Below are 4606 nucleotides of genomic sequence, written 5' to 3' on the forward strand. Positions count from 1 at the left end.
GGTTCCCATCACGGTGTCCCATTACGCCAGAAGCGCTTTAGCCATGCTGGTCACGACCAGGAAAGCCGTGGACAAATGCCAGCTTCCTTGGCCTGAAAGTGAGCACCACAACCCCATAGTCGCCTTTGACTGGACTTAACCATCCAGGGGTCCTTTACCTTTTTTTATACAATGTTATACTTTTGAGGAAGATGCTCCAGGCAATTTAGTCACTGCTGTGCAGCTGTGCAATAAGTGATGGAAATTTCAAGCGCGGAATAACCTCACCAATTGGCTCATCAAGGCAAAATACCTTAAACCGCCTACGGTTCTTGCAGCTTTACATCAACCGGTATTTATTAGCCATTTCCCCACCACGCCCTCTCTATACTGGGGAAAACTTCCCTGGTATTTGCTGTGCATTACATACCCCACCCCAGAAGGCAAGCACCAAATGTTGCCTTCTCCTTGTCAGCGTCTGCCTTGGGAATCTTGACTTGTATGTGGCCTGCTTCCTCCTCTGGCAAAGATGAAGAATTAGTAACGTTCTATCAGCCTGGAGAGCTTCGTTGGCGAGAGCTGATAGGTGCTGATAATGCCCAGGCTGCAGGTTCGATCCCCATATGTGACAGCTGCATATTCCTGCATTGCAGGGCATTGGAAGAGAAATTTTACTTTGAAATTCTATAGTTCTACGAACTCTAACTCACACCAGTCCTAGCAAACCCGACAACGGCCAGTATGGGTGCTGGAGTTGGGCATGCATATGCTTAAGAAAAACCCATCTGCCTGTCCACTCAGAATGTAACTTACCGTATTTGCTTCCCATAACCTACCTATAAGTCTTCAAAGAACTACTGCCAATCGATAGAGCACAATGATTTGGATGAGCAGGAAAACACAGCTTTATATGGGTAGGGGATACAGACACCGCAATCTTGCATTTATGCCCGTTTAACCGTTATGACGCGGGTGGCGCTGTGGGTAAAACCTCAGTGCCTAGGACTTGCTGATCGCATGGTTGGCGGTTCGAATCCCCGCGGCGGGGTGAGCTCCTGTTGCTCGGTCCCTGCTCCTGCCCACCTAGCAGTTCGAAAGCACCCCTAAGTGCAAGCAGATAAATAGGTACCGCTTTATAGCGGGAAGGTAAACGGCGTTTCCATGTGCTGCGCTGGTGCTGGCTCGCCAGAGCAGCTTCGTCACGCTGGCCACGTGACCCGGAAGTGTCTCCGGACAGCGCTGGGCCCCGGCCTCTTAAGTGAGATGGGCGCACAACCCTAGAGTTGGACACGACTGGCCCGTACAGGCAGGGGTAACTTTACCTTTAACCATTATAACTGCCCCGAGAATTATGGCTGCTATAGATGAGGGCACAGAGATCTCTACTGCAGATCTCAAAGGCCTTCATCTAACAAGTTTCAAGGTTTCCTTGGTTAAAGGGGAAAGCGTTTGGCTATGGCCCATTAGCTGCGTGGAAGAGATTTGCATTGCAGGAGTGGACAGCGGCCACATCTGTTGAAATCAATGGGCTTGAGCATGATTAATGCCCTGCTGTAAAGTGGCCAAGATGTAAAAAGTTCTAGAAACAATCCGTCTTGCCAAAGCATAACCTAATGATGAGCTGTACAATTTATTGCGCAGATCTACTTGCTAATTGACACACAATACACCAGATTATTTCTAAACTCTATTGTTATCTAGTGTTAACCAGAGCATCAAACCTGTGTATGCATGCTCACTTGAGCATAAACCCCTATTAAGCAATGTGGGACTCCACCCCAAACACACACCCATAGCAGCATTTATGTCGGATTACAATCCAATCTGTTATTGATCGACTGTAATTTTTTCTCATTAAAATTGGGTGTTATGAATTGCCTTGTTTAGACTTGCAGGATTTAACCAGCCACTTTAGTAAAAAACTAGGTCATAGAACGAGTCTAAGTTTTGCACCCCATTGTTAACAGAGGTGCAGCTGCAAGACATTCTAGTTTCAAGCAAGTGGAACTAGTTGAGCTGGCTCTGGCAACGTGGAACCTGAAAACTGGAGAAGCCTGGTTAAAGGCAGGTCTTCATGGAGTGTCGTCGGCGGTGGGAGATACAAGATTGCTAAATAAATTAAATAAATAGCACCTGCAAAGTTTATATAATGCTGGATAGTAGTAAAACCTCTAAGCCGTTTACATGAAATATTAACAATATTAAAAAGTTAACCATTACAAACTTTTACAGGGTTTGTTTTTTTTAAAAAAGATTAAAGCTTGTCAACATTTACATATCTGAACAGGCTTACCTAAACAAAAATATTTTAAGCAGGCACCCAACAGAGTATGGTAAAAGCCTGGTGTCAATTGGTAGGGAGTTCCAAAGTTGCTGCCACACCAAACAATAAATTTCTTACAACTGCGGAGCAGTTACTGGGTGGCAGCCTGTAACGGTGCCCGTTCTGCAGATCCAAGTAGCCTAGTGGGCACATATGGGCTTTATATACCAATATATAACCGTGAACGTAGCCTGGTAACAAGAATGACGAGGACAGATCTGGGAGAAGAGGTTTGATATGCTAACAGGGTCTCACTCCTGTCAGAAACCCTGCTGCAGCATTCTGAACTAACCGCAGTTTCCAGGTGAGGTGCAAGAGAAGCCCCACTTACGAGTGCATTGCAGCATAAATAAAATAATAATAATAACCATCATCATCATCCAAGTGTTAACTCAGGTTTCCTTGGTGTGAAAACAGCAGATACATTTTGCACCAAATCTTTGCTTTCGCTCACAACTGAGAGTGGCAGAAAGTCGGCAATCCTGTGGAGGCTGTGGCCTTGCAGTGCAATGGGGAGATGAGGATCATTATTGACACAGTTGTTCCTGAGTAAAGCTGACAGGGGATCTCATTCCAGTACTTATTGAAGGCTTAAGTCACACAATGAAGCAGCAGCGAAGGTGGCAAAGAATTACTCCGCTGCCTCCTCAATCAGGGAGAGTGAGCAATGTAAAACCAAAGGAAGAACATCCATCTTACTTCTGCTAGTCAAGCATCTCCCATTTTCTTCCAGGAGGGAAGTCTCGGGAATCCCAGCCTAGCTTTTTACGTGATGAGCGTAACACACAGTCCATCTTGCAACAGCAGTAAGTCATAGCCATGGGTTTTTGTTTCAAGAAACAGGCATCAGTGTGAAGGATTGGGGCAGGAAAAGAGGAGAGACAGAAGTCCTATACCTTGGCCACCACCATAACCTTTGTAGCCAAAATGTTGATTTTGTGACGATTAAAGGATTTGGTTGATTCAGTTGGGAAACATTCACAGTTTCTGTATTCCTGATTTTACTGTGAACTCATCTTTCCACTTTCCCTGCGTATCAAAATCTTGCAACGGCACCAATGTTTTAATGCTTAAAAGCGCTATACAGTGGTACCTTGGGTTAAGAACTTAATTCGTTCTGGAGGTCCGTTCTTAACCTGAAACTCTTTCTTAACCTGTGGTACCACTTCAGCTAATGGGGCCTCCCGCTGCCACTGTGCGATTTCTGTTGTCATCCTGAAGCAAAGTTCTTAACCCGAGGTACTATTTCTGGGTTAGCGGAGTCTGTAACCTGAAGCGTCTCTAACCCGAGGTACCACTGTATATATATCTATGCAGTCTGGAAGATCTCAGCTGGACTTATTTGTGCTTGCCAACTATCTTTATATATAGAACTACCTTTATTTTTATATAGTTGGCAAGCATAAAGAAGTTCAGCTGAGATCTTCCAGACTGCAGATACTTTTAACAATATTTTCATTTAGAAGTCACATACTGTGTAAAAACCGGCAAGGCATTCCTTATAAACTTGTGTCTTTTTTGGCTGGGAACTCCAACTGTGTGGGGGACGGACAGCTGGTCAGACAGAGAGGGGCAGATCTGCATTAATGCATTAATACACCAACGTAATATTCAGATGTAGGTGCTGGGCCACTTTCTTCTTTGGAACTTGCCTCTCCTGCTCACTCAGAGCATGTTAACCAGGCATTCAGAACCACCCTTTCCAAATTACCATTCCTCCCTATAGGGAAATTTGCGCTTAGGTGTTAACACAGCCCTCGAGATGCATATCAAATCACCAGAAGGACTTTTGAATCAACAGACAAAAGGCATGGCCAGTTTGTGGGTGTAGGATTAGCCGCCTCTGCAGAACACTGTCAATCCCTGAGAGGAAAGGGAGCGGCCTTGCAGAAGCTGCAATACAGTTTAGCTCAATCCTCGCTTCGCTTTCCCAAAGAAGTCAGACAATTTCTCCCACAATTTCTTTAATTGTAAAGCGATCCAGAATATATTAAAAGTACATTCTTTGTACTGTCTAGCAGTACGGAAACATTCATAGCCACGTTAGGTTAGTAGGAAAGCGGAATAATTTTTATTCCAGTGCCTAAACCTTTTAGAAAGGAACCACCTCTAATCTACTGAACTGGGGGAGCAGGGAGGGAGTGGCACAGGGCAAAGGAAGAGGTGGTGAGGGATGGATGGACCCATTTTGCCATAGCCAGGAATACCCAAAACCAGTGCCATTTTTCTAGAAAAACGGGTGCCGGAACTCACCATGAACACCTCCCTCGTTCTCCCAGAATGGCAATGGCGCCCACCTGAGAG

Source organism: Podarcis raffonei, chromosome 9 (assembly GCF_027172205.1).
Source record: "Podarcis raffonei isolate rPodRaf1 chromosome 9, rPodRaf1.pri, whole genome shotgun sequence".
Classification (NCBI taxonomy): Eukaryota; Metazoa; Chordata; class Lepidosauria; order Squamata; family Lacertidae; genus Podarcis; species Podarcis raffonei.